Source organism: Pipistrellus hanaki, assembly GCF_964339955.1.
Source record: "Pipistrellus hanaki genome assembly, chromosome: 21".
Classification (NCBI taxonomy): Eukaryota; Metazoa; Chordata; class Mammalia; order Chiroptera; family Vespertilionidae; genus Pipistrellus; species Pipistrellus hanaki.
In genome coordinates this window covers 9,602,083-9,611,598 of record NC_140523.1, presented here as the reverse complement: position 1 = coordinate 9,611,598, position 9,516 = coordinate 9,602,083, and positions in this window count along the sequence as shown.

Below are 9,516 nucleotides of genomic sequence, written 5' to 3'. Positions count from 1 at the left end.
GAGCTATAATGTCTATCGGATTCCTAGGGTTTATTGTATGAGCCCACCACATATTTACAGTAGGAATGGATGTAGACACTCGAGCTTATTTTACATCAGCTACTATAATCATTGCTATTCCTACAGGAGTGAAAGTCTTTAGTTGACTAGCTACGCTACACGGGGGCAATATCAAATGATCCCCCGCTATACTATGGGCTCTAGGTTTTATTTTCCTATTTACAGTGGGAGGATTAACAGGTATTGTACTCGCCAATTCATCTCTTGACATCGTTCTCCATGACACCTACTATGTAGTAGCCCACTTTCACTATGTCTTATCAATGGGAGCTGTGTTTGCTATCATAGGAGGCTTCATCCACTGATTTCCCCTATTCTCGGGCTATACTCTAAGTACCACTTGAGCAAAAATTCACTTCTTGATTATGTTTGTAGGAGTTAATATGACCTTTTTCCCTCAACATTTTCTAGGGCTTTCAGGCATACCTCGACGTTACTCAGATTATCCAGATGCTTACACAACCTGAAATACCGTCTCTTCCATAGGCTCCTTTATCTCACTAACAGCTGTCGTATTAATAGTATTTATAGTATGAGAAGCATTCGCCTCTAAGCGAGAAGTACTGGTAGTCGAATTACCATCAACAAATCTTGAATGACTACATGGATGCCCACCGCCTTATCATACATTTGAAGAACCTACCTATGTAAACCATAAATGACCCTAAGAGAGGAAGGTTTCGAACCCCCTGAAATTGGTTTCAAGCCAATACCATAACCACTATGACTCTCTCAACGGACAAGATATTAGTAAAATTTACATAACTTTGTCAAAGTTAAATTATAGGTGCAAGTCCTATATATCTTTATGGCATACCCATTCCAACTAGGATTCCAAGACGCAACATCGCCCATTATGGAGGAATTATTAAGTTTTCATGACCATGCGCTCATAATTGTTTTCTTAATCAGCTCTCTTGTCCTATATATTATTTCACTAATACTAACAACTAGTCTTACCCATACCAGCACCATAGATGCCCAAGAAGTAGAAACTATCTGAACAATTCTCCCCGCTATTATTTTAATCTTAATCGCCCTCCCCTCCTTACGAATTCTTTACATAATAGATGAAATCAACAACCCAGCAGTGACTGTTAAAACCTTAGGACATCAATGATACTGAAGCTATGAGTATACAGACTACGAGGACTTGATATTCGACTCTTATATAATCCCAACTCATGAATTAAGCCCAGGACAACTGCGCTTACTTGAGGTTGACAACCGAGTAGTATTACCCACTGAGCTGACTGTTCGAATACTAATCTCATCCGAAGATGTCCTCCACTCTTGAGCAGTCCCTTCTCTCGGTTTAAAGACAGATGCTATCCCAGGACGTTTAAACCAGACAACTCTTCTATCCACCCGACCAGGCCTATACTATGGACAGTGTTCTGAGATTTGTGGCTCTAACCATAGCTTTATGCCTATTGTTCTTGAAATAGTCCCCCTAAAATATTTTGAAAAATGGTCCCTATCTATAATATAAAATCATTAAGAAGCTAATTAGCGCTAACCTTTTAAGTTAGAGAATGAAAGTTTAAACCTTTCCTTAATGATATGCCACAACTCAACACATCAACTTGGTTCATTACAATCGTATCAATAATCTTAACCCTATATATTATTTTCCAATTAAAAATTTCAAAATATTATTATTACTCAAGTCCTGAACCTTCTTTGACCAAGTCCCAAAAACACACAACTCCTTGAGAAACCAAATGAACGAAAATCTATTTGCCTCTTTCATTACCCCTACACTAATAGGATTGCCTATTGTTGTCATTATTATCGCATTCCCCAGCATTTTCTTTCCATCATCAACTCGCCTAATTAATAATCGTTTAGTCGCAATACAAAAATGACTGGTTCGCCTCACTACCAAACAAATGATGGCTATCCATAGTAAGAAAGGTCAAACTTGAGCTTTAATATTAATATCTTTAATTATATTTATTGGATCCACAAACTTAATTGGATTATTACCCCACTCGTTTACCCCAACAACCCAACTATCAATAAACCTCGGCATAGCAATCCCCCTTTGAGCTGGCACTGTAATCCTAGGGTTCCGCCATAAAACTAAAGCATCTTTAGCACATTTTCTCCCTCAGGGTACCCCCTTACCCTTGATCCCAATACTAGTAATCATTGAAACAATTAGTCTGTTTATTCAACCAATAGCGCTAGCAGTACGGCTTACAGCAAATATTACTGCAGGACATCTGCTAATTCACCTAATTGGAGGCGCCACCCTGGCCTTAATGAATATTAGTATAACCACTGCTTTTATTACCTTCATTATCCTGGTACTACTGACAGTGTTAGAATTCGCCGTTGCTCTTATTCAAGCCTATGTCTTCACACTACTAGTAAGCCTTTACTTACATGATAACGCCTAATGACCCACCAAACGCATGCTTACCACATAGTTAACCCGAGCCCCTGACCATTAACAGGAGCCCTTTCAGCTCTTCTCCTAACTTCTGGCCTAGTTATATGATTTCATTTCAATTCAATATCTCTGCTATTGATCGGAATAATCACAAACACACTAACAATATATCAATGATGACGAGATATTGTCCGAGAGGGCACGTTCCAAGGGCACCACACACCAATTGTACAAAAGGGGCTTCGTTACGGAATAATCCTGTTTATCGTATCAGAAGTTTTCTTCTTCTCAGGATTTTTCTGAGCTTTTTATCACTCAAGCTTGGCCCCTACTCCAGAACTAGGTGGCTATTGACCCCCAGCAGGAATTGTTCCCTTGAATCCAATGGAAGTGCCACTCCTAAATACATCCGTACTATTAGCCTCCGGGGTGTCTATTACATGAGCACACCACAGCCTAATGGAAGGTAATCGAAGCCATATAATACAAGCCCTATTTATCACCATTATCTTAGGCCTCTACTTCACCTTATTACAAGCATCCGAGTACTATGAGACACCGTTTGCTATTTCAGATGGCGTATATGGTTCCACTTTCTTTATAGCGACAGGATTCCACGGCCTCCATGTTATTATTGGCTCAACATTCTTAATCGTTTGCTTCTTACGTCAAATAAATTTTCACTTTACCTCAAACCACCATTTCGGATTTGAAGCCGCAGCTTGGTATTGACACTTTGTAGATGTAGTCTGATTATTCCTATATGTATCTATTTATTGATGAGGCTCATGTTCTTTTAGTATTATTTAGTACAACTGGCTTCCAACCAGTTAGACTTGGTAAACCCCAAGAAAGAATAATTAATTTTATATTGACACTACTAATTAACACTCTACTGGCCCTACTATTAGTAACAATCGCATTTTGACTACCCCACATAAACACCTACGCCGAGAAATCGAGCCCATATGAATGCGGCTTTGACCCTATAGGATCCGCTCGCCTCCCCTTTTCAATAAAGTTTTTTTTAGTAGCCATTACTTTCTTACTATTTGATCTAGAAATTGCCCTTTTATTACCCCTCCCGTGAGCCTCACAAACAAACAAGCTATTGATTATATTATTTATATCACTGATCCTAATTCTACTACTAATCATCAGTCTCGCTTATGAGTGAACACAAAAGGGACTAGAATGATCTGAATAGTGATAATTAGTTTAATTTAAAACAAATGATTTCGACTCATTAGACTATGATTTATCTCATAATTATCATTATGTCCTTAACCTATTTCAATGTAATATTAGCATTTATCATATCTCTTCTGGGTTTACTCATATATCGTTCTCACATAATATCTTCCCTTCTATGCCTAGAAGGACTTATACTATCCCTATTTGTACTAATCACTCTTACTATTTTAATTTCCCACTCAACTCTAACTAACATACTACCAATTATCCTATTAGTGTTTGCAGCCTGTGAAGCTGCACTCGGTCTGTCACTACTAGTAGCAGTCTCCAACACATATGGGGTTGATCATGTGCAAAACCTAAATTTACTTAAATGTTAAAAATTATTCTACCTACAATAATACTCATTCCCCTCACATGGTTATCAAAAAGTAAATTCATATGAATTAATTCTACAATATATAGCCTGGTAATCAGCATAACATGCTTGCCATTAATAAATCTCCCGTGCGATAATAGCCTAAATATATCACTACTATTTTTCTCCGACTCATTATCAACCCCTCTCCTGCTACTGACAGTATGACTCCTACCACTTATAATCATGGCCAGCCAACACCACCTGTCCAAAGAATCCGACTCACAAAAAAAACTTTATATTACCATAATGGCACTACTCCAAACTTTTCTAATCATAACTTTCTCTGCTACTGAATTAATTATATTTTATATCTTATTCGAAGCTACATTAGTCCCTACTCTTATTATAATTACTCGATGAGGAGGACAAACAGAACGGTTGAACGCCGGAGTTTATTTTCTCTTTTACACCCTGGCCGGGTCATTACCTCTGTTAGTCGCACTAATTTACACTCAAACCTCAACAGGATCTCTAAACTTGCTATTAATTCCATATTGAACGCACCCCTCAACCCAAATATGAGGCGACTCCGCACTATGATTAGCGTATATACTAGCATTTATGGTAAAGATGCCCCTATATGGCCTCCACCTCTGACTACCCAAAGCTCACGTTGAAGCCCCAATTGCAGGTTCAATAGTACTAGCCGCCATCTTACTAAAACTAGGCGGATATGGAATGCTGCGAATTACTGTAATATTAAACCCATCCACCAACTTTATAGCATATCCTTTCCTAATGCTGTCTCTATGAGGCATGATCATAACCAGTTCTATCTGCCTACGCCAAACAGACTTGAAATCACTAATTGCCTACTCCTCAGTAAGCCACATAGCACTTGTTATTATAGCCATCTTAATCCAAAGCCCTTGAAGCTTTATAGGAGCCACAGCATTAATAATCGCCCATGGCCTAACGTCCTCTATATTATTTTGCCTAGCAAACTCTAACTATGAACGAACTCATAGCCGAACCATAATTCTGGCCCGGGGGTTGCAAATAATTTTACCTTTAATAGCAGCTTGATGACTACTAGCAAGCCTCATAAATCTTGCCCTACCTCCATCAATTAATCTAATCGGGGAGTTATTTGTAACAATGGCTATATTCTCATGATCAAATTTATCTATCATCTTACTAGGAATTAATATTACTATCACTGCCCTATACACACTATATATGTTGATTACAACCCAGCGAGGAAAATACACATATCACATTCACAATATTAAGCCTTCATTTACCCGAGAAAATACCCTTATAATACTTCATATAACCCCCCTCTTATTACTAATAATTAATCCACGAATTATTCTAGGAACATTATACTGTAAATATAGTTTAATAAAAACTTTAGATTGTGAATCTAATAATAGAAAATAACCAATTCTTATTTACCGAAAAAGAATACAAGGGCTGCTAACTCATGTTCACCGTATTTAAAATTACGGCTTTTTCAAACTTTTAAAGGATGGAAGATATCCGTTGGTCTTAGGAACCAAAAAATTGGTGCAACTCCAAATAAAAGTTATAAACATATTTTCTGCTATAGTATTACTGTCACTTATTATACTACTAATACCCCTCACCAATACTAATAATTATCCCTCTAATCTCAAATCGTATCCAGAGTATGTCAAAACAATAGTCTCGTATTCTTTCATAGCTAGCCTACTGCCAAGTATTATATTTATCCAAGCAGGGCAAGAAATAATAATATCAAATTGACACTGAATAACAATTCAAACTATAAAACTATCTCTTAGTTTCAAATTAGATTTTTTCTCAATAATATTTATGCCTATTGCCCTATTTATCACTTGATCTATTATAGAATTCTCAATATGATATATACACTCTGACCCCAACATCAACCGATTTTTTAAATATTTATTAATATTCCTAATTACAATAATAATTTTAGTCACCGCTAATAATATATTTCAACTTTTTATTGGCTGAGAAGGAGTAGGCATTATATCCTTCCTACTCATCGGCTGGTGGTACGGACGGGCAGACGCTAATACAGCCGCATTACAAGCTGTCCTATATAATCGTATTGGGGATGTCGGATTCATCCTATCTATAGCATGATTTATGAAAAACTCAAACTCATGAGAAATTCAACAGATTTTCACATTAAACCTAGATAACACAACCCTACCCCTAGCAGGATTATTATTGGCTGCCACAGGAAAATCGGCCCAATTCGGCTTACACCCATGGCTCCCCTCTGCCATAGAAGGCCCTACCCCTGTCTCAGCTTTACTTCATTCTAGCACAATAGTAGTTGCAGGCATTTTTTTACTTGTCCGATTCTACCCAATAATAGAAAACAACAACACAGCTTTAACCATAGCCCTATGTTTAGGTGCTATAACCACCCTCTTCACAGCTATTTGCGCACTAACCCAGAACGACATTAAAAAAATTGTAGCTTTTTCCACCTCAAGTCAACTAGGCCTTATAATAGTCACAATTGGCATTAATCAACCCCACCTAGCCTTCCTCCACATCTGCACTCACGCATTCTTTAAGGCTATACTTTTCCTCTGCTCTGGGTCTATTATTCACAGCCTAAATGATGAACAAGATATTCGAAAAATAGGAGGCCTATTTAAACCCATACCATTTACAACCACCGCATTAATTGTCGGAAGCTTAGCATTAACAGGAATACCCTTCTTAACAGGATTCTATTCAAAAGACCTAATCATTGAGTCAATCAACACGTCTTATACAAACGCCTGAGCCCTTATGATAACTCTTGTAGCCACATCTCTCACAGCCGTGTACAGCACCCGCATTGTATTCTTTGCACTACTAGGAAAACCACGATTCCCTTCTCTTATTCTAATCAACGAAAACAACCCCTTACTAATTAAACCAATTACACGCTTACTAATTGGAAGCATTTTTGCCGGATTCATTATCTCTAATAATATTATACCCTCAACCGTGCCCCAAATAACAATACCTCTTTACCTTAAAATCACCGCCTTGCTTGTAACCTTGACAGGATTCACCCTGGCCCTAGAATTAAATTATATAACTCAAAATCTAAAATACTCAAAACCATCAACCGCATTTAAATTCTCAACCCTACTAGGATACTTCCCGCTCATTATTCACCGCACCAACCCACTTACAACTCTTTACATAAGTCAAAAATCCGCTACAATGCTATTAGATCTAATTTGACTAGAAAATGTATTACCCAAACTAACTACCAAAATTCAACAAAACTTCTCAACAACAATTACCAACCAAAAAGGATTAGTAAAATCCTATTTCTTATCATTTCTCATTACCATTGCTACCGCAACATTACTACTTAATTTCCTCGTGTAATCTCCAAAATAATAATTACCCCAATAAGTAATGATCAACCAGTAACAAACACCAGTCAGTTGCCATAACTGTATAAAGCACCAACACCTACAACCTCCGAACTAAAAACACCTGACTCACCCGTGTCATAAATAGCCCAATCCCCTATCTCATTACAATCATAAACTAACCCTAACTTTTCATCTAATAATACATAAACAACTAGCAAGAACTCCACAACCAACCCCACAACAAATGACCCCATTACTACTAAATTAGATACTCAAGCTTCAGGATATTGCTCTGTAGCCATAGCCGTTGTATACCCAAAAACAACAAGTATACCTCCTAAATAAATCAAAAACACCATAAGCCCTAAAAAAGAACCCCCAAAACTCACTACAATCCCACAACCCACCGCACCACTCACAATTAAACCAACTCCCCCATAAATAGGAGATGGTTTAGAGGAGAACCCAGCAAAACCAACCACAAAAATAATGCTTAAAATAGATACAATATAAACTATCATTATTCTTACATGGATTACACCCACGACTAGTGACACGAAAAATCACCGTTGTATTTCAACTATAAGAATAATTAATGACAAACATTCGAAAATCACATCCCCTAATCAAAATCATCAACAGCTCATTCATTGACCTACCAGCCCCATCAAACATTTCAACATGATGAAACTTTGGATCCTTATTAGGCATCTGTCTAGGACTACAGATCCTAACAGGCCTATTTCTTGCTATACATTATACATCAGACACAGCAACCGCCTTCAGCTCTGTCACCCACATCTGCCGAGATGTAAATTATGGATGAGTCCTACGATATCTACATGCAAACGGAGCCTCAATATTTTTTATTTGCCTATATCTACACGTAGGACGGGGCCTTTACTATGGATCCTACCTATTTAAAGAAACCTGAAATATTGGGGTTATTTTACTATTCGCTGTAATAGCAACGGCCTTCATAGGCTATGTCTTACCATGAGGCCAAATATCTTTTTGAGGGGCCACTGTAATTACTAATCTGCTATCCGCAATCCCATACATCGGAACTGATCTTGTTGAATGAATCTGAGGGGGATTTTCTGTAGATAAAGCTACCTTAACTCGATTCTTCGCCTTCCATTTTCTTCTCCCCTTTATTATTTCAGCTTTAGTTATGGTTCACCTCCTATTTTTACATGAAACAGGGTCTAATAACCCAACAGGCATCCCCTCTAACATAGATATAATCCCCTTCCACCCATATTACACAATCAAGGACATTCTGGGACTCTTTATAATAATCCTCGCCCTATTGTCTTTAGTCCTATTTTCACCTGATATACTAGGTGACCCCGATAACTACACACCAGCAAATCCACTCAGCACTCCCCCCCATATTAAACCAGAGTGATACTTCTTATTCGCATACGCAATCTTACGATCAATCCCTAATAAACTAGGAGGGGTCCTAGCCTTAGTCCTTTCCATTCTCATCCTTGTAATCATCCCCTTCCTCCACACATCCAAACAACGAAGCATGACTTTCCGCCCTCTCAGCCAATGCTTGTTCTGACTTTTAACAGCAGACCTTTTAACCCTAACATGAATCGGAGGACAGCCAGTTGAACACCCTTATGTCATCATCGGTCAATTAGCCTCTATTCTATACTTTTTAATCATCATTGTAATTATACCTCTGACTAGCCTCATAGAAAATCACCTATTAAAGTGAAGAGTCTATGTAGTATATTAATTATACTGGTCTTGTAAACCAGAGAAGGGGAATAAACACTTCTCCCAAAGACTCAAGAGAGAGGCCTACGAACCCCGCCATCAACACCCAAAGCTGATATTCTACTTAAACTATCTCCTGAAATATTTATACACAGCTCACATGACTATTAAGCATGTACATACTTGCATTAATATTACATAATACATTTTATGTATAATTGTACATAATATTTTAATCCACATGACTATTAAGCACGTACATACTTGCATTAATATTACATAATACATTTTATGTATAATTGTACATAATATTTTAATCCACATGACTATTAAGCATGTACATACTTGCATTAATATTACATAATACA